Genomic DNA, 11518 nt, shown 5'->3' with positions numbered 1-11518 from the left:
TTTATAGACAGGGTGGCAGATGTACCTTCAATAAAAGTTAAGCCTATGGAAGAAAAGACTGACAGCTTCTTTAAGGTCTTAAAGCACTGTGACATGTTGTATTCTGCACATGTATTCTGCATTTACTAAAATGCCTTACTTTTAGCACAGAAATGTGACAAGTATATCATATGACTTAAAACATATTTGCAGATTGTGTATGTATTTTAGAATCGAAGATGATTTAGGACTTGGAGAAATGTCTAAATTTTGAACTATGATTCTTTATTCCCTCCTTAATTCCCCAATAATCCTTGAGGTCTATAAACTCAAATAATGCCTTAGTTTCCATTGGCATTTAACAGTCCATTTGTGAGAATGACCCTAATATTTCAGGCCTGTCTCTGTGGGGCAGCTGTTTGCCTGTATGGTACCTAAACCCAATCCACATCTGCGCATTAAATGGGGCAATGCTTCTCTTCCAAAGGACAGTAGAACCAATAGAGGCAGAATAGAATACAGCTTACATGGAAGAGAAAGGATTTATTTTAAACTACTGGCATCGCAGTGACTACAGCTCTCACAGCACCAGAGGCTTCAGTTTTCACCTTTCTCTGGGGTGATGTGAATTCAAATCTCTTGCCTTCTCTCTGAACTATGACAACCATGATGCCATTTGGAAGTAGACTCATCCTGTTGAAGCCAAGTAATTGTGAAGAAAAGCCACCTGGGTGAGAAGAAAAACTGGTATGTGTCTCTGTAGTTTAGTAGTTACAGCAGTCTCCTGGAGTGTGATATTTAACACAATGAAAGGAGCTCAAACCACACCTGCTCTAGCATGGTACAAGTTTTTCTACAGCCTTTTCTGTCCTTTGAATATGTCCTGAAAGGAAAGAATGACAGTTGTTTCATTTTTCAGAGAAAAATCATAGGCCTTTGTCTTACAAAGAGGTTTCTGCACTGACAGCCCTGCAAGAAAGTACACACCTTGTTGAAATAATTCACGCTAGTTCTACTACGAAAAGTCAAATAAATTTATCTCAGTATTTCCATCTCTAGGTGCTCAATAACTACCTTGTCAAATATTTAACTTTCTTTAGCACCATGCTGAGGGTCTTGACCCTTAACTCAGTAGGACACAGTTTTTTCTCCATTAAATGTCAAAGAATATTTCTGTCTTGCAATCACTCTTATTTGTAAACAAGGAAAAATAATAGGCAAATATGACAGACATTTACCTAACTTGCTGACTATAAATAGTACAGAAATTTATACTGAATAGCATGGAAGTATAACTCGCTGAAGAGAAATAGGCTGTGTCTTCTTAATGTTTTTGTTTATTTTATTTATTATTTTTTTCTTGCAAAGGAATTCTTCTTTCATATACAGCCAGGGATGTGGAGGGTATGTTCTTGTATGAAATGGAAGATTTTTACAATGAATATTACTTATTTTCTATATTTCAATATTTTTAATGGAAAAAAAATTACAAGTTTGAAATCTTTAGCATCCAAAGTTTTACCAAGTGTAAGATTAGATAAAGTACTTATATATAAACCCATCTTTTGCTTAAAGATAGGAAAGTGAATCCCCCACACCCTTCCCAGATATATCCAAAGATTTTTACTTATCATTGACATTAGGGTAGGTGCCAATAACAGTTTTCCAGATGGCTGTCATTTTAAAGTGCAACAAAAACACAGATCCTTGAAGCTACTAACAGCCTCCATAATTATTATTTTAAGTCTTCTGTGAGAACATTATAAACATTTAAAGTGGATACTCAAAGGGGGTTCTGAGTGACCTTGGGGAATCCTCAGTAGCTTTCTGACTTGTGATGGCTTATGCAAATATTTATTAACAGCTCTCTCTTATTGTCATACAGAATCTATGCTCTTCTCCTTTCCTATCATAGAGTACTGGAGCTCTGGGAAAATAATGTGTAATACAGTACTGTAAAATTTCATTATTTTATGAAGGTCTTAAAATACTTTGTGTTTTGTATTGCTTGTTGCTTTGTTTCTGGAAATGTTTAATATGGTAAAATGTGTTCAAGTTAAAAATATTTTTAGCCTGATGAATCAGCCAAAAAGGTGGAAAATTATTCCATTTTCAGGAAAAAGGATGGAAAACGTGATCTAAAGTATTTCTAAGCACCACAAAACAAAAAAAGTGAAAGAAAACTCACAGTTTACAATTTCGTCAATAATTCATGCATTGCTGCAGGTTTCCTTAATTTTGAATAGTTATTTCATGATTTCTGAGCATTTTGAGGTAGAAATACTAAGGATTTATAAGATACAGTGTATCAACAGTAAATATTTTAATATTTATTTTGAATATATTATTTTGAATATTCCAACCTCCCTGCCCATGGGGAGGTTGGAATATTCAACCATGCCAGGGGGTTGGAATTAGAAAATCTTTAGGGTCCCTTCCAACCCAAACCATCCTATGATTCTACAATCCTATGATTTGTTTGTTTCCAAACAAAAAATGCAAAATAACAAGTAAGATCCTAGAAATTCAAAGGTTAAGTCTGATTAATTTTGCATTTCTCCTCATACTTATTCAACCTCGAGGATTTTCCATAAGTCTTCAGACTGCGAGTAACTTGAAAAGCTGTGAAAGAAAGATGATGTTACTTGCACGGTTTTCACCCCCCTCGCTGATATCAAGAATCGAGGAAGGACTATCACCATCAAATATCATAGAATAATAGAATCATTAAGGTTGGAAAAGACCTTCAAGATCATCTGGTCCAACCATACCCCTACCACCAATATCACCCACTAAATATAACTGACTACCTCAATATTGAGTCAGGTTTGTAGTTGGGGAGTGTCAAAGTTGGTCATTCCCCTTTATGTGGGAATAATGTCAAGAATATTTTAATAGTTGGCAGTGTTAACTACAATATTTAAAGAGAAGTGTGAGAAGAGGGAGAAAAAAGGAGATTTAAGAAACAGAAACACTGAGAGGGGAATTAGTGAGATGGAATAACAGAGATAAATGCAGAGTATACACACAGTCTATTTGATGGTACCTCATTCCACATCTGAATTCAGAAAGGAGGCTACTAAGGACCTCATCTCCTCCAGTTGAGTCTAATAAAATGTTAGCAGACATTCTTTCCTTCATCTTCACTAGGTGAGCATTTAAGCGTAGAGCAGGCTGATAAAAGAGATCCATAGTGATTGAGAGAAAAGGTATATTGGCCTATGCAAGAACATTATTTGTCTATGCCTCTTGCCAGCACTTTATTTAAAGAAAAGAAAACTAAATTTCTTCTGGTATATCACTAGAGAGTCAGTTAAACAATCTCAAATGTCCTTAAATGCTAATTGGCAGAGCTGCCTGGAAGTGAGCTTGGTTGTTTTAATTGCATCATGCGTCTTCTAAGCTCATTTCTCTGAGCATGGGATAAATTTTTTGTAGCTGATCTGCACTTTGTTTTGTTGGTAGTGTGTGTGTATTAAAAATCCAATTCTGTACCTACATTCCACATGTTTATATATCCATAGCTGCTCTTTATTTAATAACATCCCTGACATTTAAGGAGGAAATTATTCTTAAAAAAAAAAAAAGAGAGAGAGAGAATGCTCTAAATTCACAATGTATGCCTGGAAAAATTATGTGGCATTTTAAGTAGAGAGGAATACTTAACTAATTATGAAACTCTTGGGAATGTTCAGCCAATGAAATCCAGTGATTGACTGCATGTTGCTAACCTCCTAGATTTAAATAGACATTGACTCACTGCAAAAGTGGTCATAGCAACAGATTGTTCAATGTGGAGTGGAGAAGGAGGACGTAGAGAAACTCTGCACCTGAAATACATTTATATAAGCACAGACAGACACAGTGATATACATACAAACACAAATGTGCTTTCCAAAAACCATATAATATCTTTACAACCTGTTAAGAGCTTTGCACCTGGCAGTACTGGGAGTCTACGCAATCAAGATATAAAAATAAGATACAACTGTTTGGTTTTGCTGCATCATCTCATACCTTGACTTTGTTCTGCTCAGCAAACAATCTTTAAATCAATTGTAGATTAATCATCAAATTACATAACCAAAATTGTATGAGAGCAGGTTAATATAGTTTGTATGTATTTTTATATATATATATATATAAATGAAATCTGAACTTGTAAAGAGAAAATTACTTCTGATTTACTTTTACTCCACGTTTTCTTTAATCAGAAGGGCTTGGGTTGTAAAAAGTCACATGCCAACCCATCACCCACACAGTGATATTTTAAATGCTCAGTACCACAGCAACACGATGCGCTCATCACTGATGAGTTCCTGAGGTAAATTGATTTTGAAGGCTTCATTTATGAGCCAAAATATAAAAAAAATAAAAATAAAAAATGTTACGGTGACAGTTTGGAACCAAGCAGTCCCATTTTGAGTGTGCATACCAATAAATGATAATTAACATACGTACATACCACCCTGTGAAAGAAAAATATATTGATTCAAAAACCAAAATACTTGAGCAGATGACATAGTAGTGGAACCAGGTTCATGTTACCAGAATAATCCTACAGGAAACTTTTATGCCACGTGTACTTAGGGTACTTCCATAGTCTCCTTTAGCATCTGAATAGCTTAGTGTTGTTATGATTCTTGTGATAATAATATTAAAAATAATAATCAACAATAACACCATTGTACACCTAGTGATCTAAGAGTATGGAAAAATGAATTGGCCAAAGATGCAGTAAGCATGGCAAGAAAAAGAAAACTTTTCCCATTACAGTTATGCTCTTGAAAAGTTGGACTATTTTTCCTCTGAACTGTTGCTGTGATACATGGATGCAAAATTATTACAAGAATGTAGAGTCTTAACCTGCTCACTGAACACGTTTTTCTTTAGTTGGGTGCTCATAGCAATCTTTAAAAATGCTGCAGTGAATCCTCAGTTCTCCTCATAGAAGAGCTGTCTCACCTCATCAAGATGAAGAAAAAAACTCTATTGAATATATGCCTAGAATATTTGTGTTTTCAGCCAAAAAATGCATGGTAATGCACGCTAAACTTTGATCCTATGAAAGCAAATCACTCACTGATTTAATTTGTTTTCAAAACAAACATACAAGTCTACTGATCTTTTCAGAATATGGAAAAGCTGGATCTAGCTTTGAATTAAAAATTTCCTAATAATGGACTGATTAAAAACACTGCCAATCAATTCTTGTGACTTTGAAATTTCTTTGCTAGAGCAATTCATTAATTTAATACGTACAATGGCTCACAAGCTTGGCAGACCAGAAGATACATGCACGTATGTTTTTCTTTTATCTTCCCTATAAAGTATTTATAGATAGTGTGAGAACATGATAGGAGAAAAAAAGAAACAAAAAACATAACCTGTGAATCTCTCTGTAGAGTTTTCTTAGTAGTTATTCAGTATTGATAAGAACAGTTAACTGCTGGTGTTGTGGCATTCCCATATGATGACAATTACAGTGGTATTCTTATCATATTCATAGCCTGAGAAAGATACTTCCCCTCAAATCCTGTGAATCAGTCTATCACAGAGTTCATTTACCCAGAGACAGAGTGCAGAAATTCCCCCAGAGGGAAAATGTCTGCTGAGTAAAAAGGTGTCACTTCTCACACTGGTTGCTTTAATGATTCTAATAAACTTTGAGACTGTAGCTAGTCACATAATGTTTATATATATACATATATGTATAACACTACAATATATAGCCTATATAATATATAGAATTACAATATAGTGTACATATATAATAAAGTTTAAATATTTTTTACTAATAACTAGTGCTAGAAGATTCATTTTGCTTTACACATTTTTAGTATACATTCTTATATATTTTATATCTGAAGCCACCCTAGTGTAATCTGTAAAATCTTCAGCAGTGAATTCTTATTAGTTAAGATTTAAAAAGTTTTTGGAAATGTGCCTACAAATCTGAGAACAATTTTAAGTCCTTAGCTCACAAAGGAGGAGCTTGCAAACTCTAATGGCATTACCAACAATAATCTCTAGTCCCCTTGGCATTCAGACCAATAGCTTCCGGGGTTTTCTCAGAGAGCCTATACACAGTGCTCCCGTGCAATAGTTGAAAGTATCTCTTACTCCTTGTACAGGTCCTATTCTTTTACAGGCAAATTCCAAATCAACTGTCTTGGAATCATCTGCACTATTACTTTCAACACAGTTTAACCTTTTTTCCTTCACTGGTAGTGCTGGAAGGAAGCTCTGACACTGTCAGTCATTGTATTGTGCTTAGGGAATGAGAGCAGCGTGGTGGTGCTTAGCTGCCCCTCACTGTGAAACCACTCCAGCCACTCCAGCCATACTGAGAACAACCCCTGCAGTGCTACATACCCAGCAGTGCAACTGGACCATTCAGCCACAAAGGACAATACGGGGTGCAGTACTGGGTGTACAGTCTCAGTAACAAGCCAAAGCACTTATTCCAGTTAAACTCTTTCAGGCACTCCAATGTAACAATAACTTACTACTATTAGCAAACGTCATTACATCATTTATGAAGCAAGGCATGTGTATACATAGTAATATGAAGCACTAATCTGTGGTGGTATGATGATCTATATCTGATCAAATTCATACCAAACTTGACATAAAAAGGTCTCAATCCAAACTCCATCTAAGCACTTGTTTGTCGTAGATCCAAAAATAATCTAGACACAGTCAAAGTATATAATTAGTTTCCTGGTCTGGATGTTATAGAAACTGCAGTACAATTCCAAATATAACCAACCATACTTTATTCAAAACAAACTAAAAATCCCTCAGATTTTATCCCTAGATTTTAAATATTATTTTCACATTTTTAGAAAAATTATAACATATTCAGAACTCAGAGATGAGTAGTAGATAAAGCTTTTGTAAATTTCAAACAGATTAGGTATACATGAACCTAAACACTGATGCCTGATTATTTTTCCTTTAAGAGATCAATTTAGAGATAAGAGTTAATAATAACTTCAATAATAATAACAGTAATAACAACTTTTAAAGAACTAATCAGCATCAGTTAAAGTTGATGGAAAGAAATGCTTATGTCCGAAGCTGCCAGAACACGGCTAATCTTTTAGTACAGAGAGGGATTTCTCCATTCTCACCTTTTAAATGGGATAGATGCCTTAACCCATGTATTCCAAGGCTCAGGCTCAATGAGGTGAGGCAGCAGCAGGCACGGCCCCTGCCCAGCTGCAAAACCAAGCTGCAGTCAGCTCAGGTGGAGGTAAGCGCTGCTAAGCACCGAGGCCCTGCGCTGCCAGGTCTACGCAAAGCCTGCTGCCATCTTCTGTCAATGGCAAACATTGTGTTTAATGGGCTATGGAAGGCACAGCTTGAGCATTTACAAGACCCACGTGGGGAGATGTTAAATATGTTAAGGGCTAAGATGTATTTATGATCACTTTTTAGGGAAATCCTATGAGAAGAATAGATTCAAACAGCTCATGGTTTTGCTTACAGCTACTTTCACAAAAGTGCAAACATCACTCTTCTGATTTACCTATGGCTCAGTCTCATACAACTTGTCTTCAAAAACACTTTTCTAGAGATGCTCAAAGAAAAGCCCAAGACCTGAGGTACTAAGGTAGCATTACTCTGCAAATTCAAACAGAATAACCAAGTAGCAATGTATAGATTTTCATGGTTCTCCACATAATTGCATTATGCGTGGTGCCTTGTGACATATGCAGGCTTGGCAGAGCACACATTGCCTAGTCACTTTTCAGCAATGAAACTACAAACACGAAGTGTCACTTATGATTCAAGTGGTTCATAATGTACCAGTGCTTCAAGCAGATGAAATAATCACACATTATCAAAGTCAGCTATCAAGAAATCATGGTATTGTCTCGTTTTTTGCTGGATTGAGGTGACGGCAACTAATTGATTTATTAACCAATGTAAGTCAATGGTTTATTCTTTTTTCCAGAGCAGCTGCCACCTGAAATTCCCTTTAAAAAGCAAATATAACAAAGGCTCGGTGAACTTCTGGTGTGTTTTTTTTTGTTTGTTTTGTTTTGTTTTTTGAGATTGTTGTATTTTTGGAACAGCATATGCATTTACTTAAATGAAATCTCAGTCTCTGGCCTCCCTCCAGGTTCTTAGGCATATCATAAATTTAGAAATGACAATTAAAGCATTTCATGATTTTAACTAATAATTTCTCTAAATGCAAAAGCATTAAAAGCAAATAAAAATAGAGATCTACCAAAATCTACCAAAGCAGAGTCATAGAAACTGCTTTTTAGTCCTCAGGTTAGTTCGCATACAAAGCCTGTAGTCTCTTTCAAAGCCTGCAAAAACAAAAACAAAAATTCTTTCCATTCAATTCAGGAGGATGAAAATACAACTAGGCTTTTCTGATTTCTAGAAGTATTGTAAGTTCTTAATTCTGGAAAGTACCTACTTCTAAGCCCTTATCATCTGATTTTGTTGATGATAACCAGAAATATTACCACCAACATTTCAGAACTTTATAATAAAAGACTAATACATTAAAAGTCTACCTAAACCCTCTACCTAAATCAAATATGCACATGCCATCTCTGCATGTCCACAAGTTGCTCCCTGTAAGTGAAAATATCACCCAAAGGATTGATATATTTTTTAGTAAAAAAAGAGAATTCCTTGGATTATTGTTACTAATAATTCTTTTGTCTACACTCTCAGATTAAAGCTTGTCTATTAGCAGATAAAAGATGCAGCAGATATTTGCTGAGTATATTTCCTTAAGCTACCTGCATGTTTTTAGAAAAAAATCACCAGTAAAGCTAGAATTTGTGGGCAGTACAAGACAGGATGAAAGAAATGACAGTGAACCTAATGTTCAGGGTACACAGCATGGGGCAACTGCAGCCAGGAACCAGGCAGCACAAGAATTTGCTTGCTGACTGTAACTGCTCTAATACATTTTGTATACATTACTACACGAATAGGTATAGGCATCCCACAAATTTCTAGGGGCAATTCTAGACACAGGCTGGACACAACAACCCAGGAGGTGTTTTGCTGGATCTGCCACATGCAATCTAGAATAAACTGGTCAGATGTGCACTAACTGATGGAGGTATTTGCTGCAGTGACCAGGAAGCAGCAGAAGTTCACAGAATCACACAGAATCACAGAATCATCTAGGTTAGAAGAGACCTCCAAGATCACCGAGTCCAACCTCTGACCTAACACTAACAAGTCCTCCACTAAACCATATCACTAAGCTCTATATCTAAACGTCTCTTAAAGACATCCAGGGATGGTGACTCAACCACTTCCCTGGGCAGCCTATTCCAATGCCTAACAACCCTTTCCATAAAGAAGTTCTTCCTAATATCCAACCTAAACCTCCCCTGGCGCAACTTTAGCCCATTCCCCCTCGTCCTGTCACCAGGCACGTGGGAAAATAGACTAATCCCCACCTCCTACAGCCTCCTTTAAGGCAGCTGTAGAGTGCGATAAGGTCGCCCTTGAGCCTCCTCTTCTCCAGGCTGAACAATCCCAGCTCCCTCAGCCACTCCTCATAAGACTTGTTCTCCAGACCCCTCACCAGCTTTGTTGCCCTTCTCTGGACTTGCTCGAGCACCTCGATGTCCTTCTTGTAGCGAGGGGCCCAAAACTGAAAAAAATGGGCACCCGCATCCCTGTGTGGGCTCGAACCACCAGACTTTCATTTAACAGCTGAACGCGGTGACCAATTGCACCACAGAGACTTGTGACATCCCTCAAAAATATGGAACACTTCACGAATTTGCGTGTCATCCTTGCTCAGGGGCCATGCTAATCTTCTCTGTATTGTTCAAATTTTAGTGTATGTGCTGCTGAAGCGAGCACAAGGGAGGTAGGTGAGCAGCAAGACATCAGGCTCAGGATGGCAGATTTCAGCATGCTCAGGGAAGTGGTAGGCAGGATCCCATGGGATGGTGCCTGGCAGGAGAAAGGGGTCCAGGACAGCTAGTTGTTCTTCTAGGACAGCCTTCACAAAGCACTCTTTAACAGTACATTCCAATGTGCAAGAAGCTGAACAGGCACAGTAGATGGTCAGAGTGGTTGAATAAGGAATTGCTGACAAACACAAAAAGGAGATGCATGGAAGGTAGAAAAGGGGAGAGGCTACCAATGTGAAATGCAAAAGTATCAGCTAAATTTGAAGCACTGAACTTGAAAATGGCAAGTATGTGAAAGGCAGCAGGATGCAAGAGTTTTTATAGGTACCTCTGCAGCAAAAAGAAGACTTAATTTTGATGAAATGTCATTGATAGTTAAAGTACAAATTGCTATAGGTTATAGTTCCATCCAGCTATTAAACAGCCCCTACAAATTTGAATAGAATGGCAATCAATTATTCATTTAGGGACTGGTTATTGTGAGTGAGTTGTGGGAGGCTTAACTTTTTAAAAGCTTTAACCTTTAGCCTTTCACTTGAATTTTGAAAGCACTGCATTTACTTGAGTTTAAGTTTGATATGAGTTTTGACAGGTTTTTTTAATTATTTACAGATTTATATCATTATTTTAAAAAATCCTATAAAATACAATGTTCACAAATTCATGACATCCATATAATTTAAAAAGACAAATAATTAATGAAAAAATAGGCAGGGAAATAAGTTACATCTAGCTTTCTTTTTAAAAAATCTTTATAACCTAATTACTCAAAATTCTCCATTCCAAAAAAAAACAACAAACCAAACAACAACAACAACAACAAAAAAACATGGGATGAATTTTCCACTATGCCCACTGCATATCACCATGTATCCACATGCTCAGCTTCTTTCCACTTATTTAGAAGGATTTCCTTACACTGCAAGCATTCTCATATATCCAATGGTTCTGTCTGAGATTCAGTTGTGCCCCCAAAATCTTTTCTCTAAATGCCAGGAAGCATTGTTAAAATTGGCACTAAGACTAATTTGGCACACGTCAACACCAAATGTCATAGCTGCACATAGCTGGCCTGTAAATAGTTCCTCAAATGGCACCAGTGTAACCATGGTAATAAAACAAATAGGCTGCCATTAAATATCAAATAAACAGTCCGGAAAAAATGAAATATGCTGCATCAAAAAATGCATTTACACTGTTTTGGGTGGGTGTGTGACTTCACAATTTCTAAAAGAAACCCCTCATCACATTCACAGTAACACATCATACAAAGATATGCCACTAGCTTAAACTATAATCACAATTTTTACTTTTTAAAAAAGAGGTTTTGCTGGCAAGTAGTAGTTATTTTGAGTTGGTGAAGTCCATTGAACTCAGAAAATATGATGTGCTGTCACATCAATAAACAAAAGGTGGTTAGGATTTGATAAAAGTGTTGTCCTGAAGTAAGATCACAAATGAGATATGAAATTTAAATGACTTTGATGACAGTTTCTTAGAGGCTTGGCTTTCTATATTAAAACACTGATTTTACAATGGGATGTTGAATGATTTTTATTTTGAGTATTTTTATCTGTCTTAAATAGATAAATAAGAAATCTTTTCTTAAATAACTGGAAGGATGGATA

At 36.4% G+C, this 11518-nt stretch overlaps 1 non-coding gene across 1 annotated transcript; it reads right to left on the bottom strand.

The window, feature by feature from the left end:
* Positions 1 to 9730: 9730 nt before the first annotated feature.
* On the bottom strand, positions 9731 to 9837 carry LOC118253528 (U6 spliceosomal RNA). Its single transcript, XR_004780460.1, has one exon. It is a non-coding gene; the product is annotated as a U6 spliceosomal RNA (small nuclear RNA).
* Positions 9838 to 11518: the final 1681 nt, after the last annotated feature.

Source organism: Cygnus atratus, chromosome 4 (assembly GCF_013377495.2).
Source record: "Cygnus atratus isolate AKBS03 ecotype Queensland, Australia chromosome 4, CAtr_DNAZoo_HiC_assembly, whole genome shotgun sequence".
NCBI lineage: Eukaryota > Metazoa > Chordata > Aves > Anseriformes > Anatidae > Cygnus > Cygnus atratus.
This window is presented reverse-complemented; position numbering and strand designations above follow the sequence as displayed.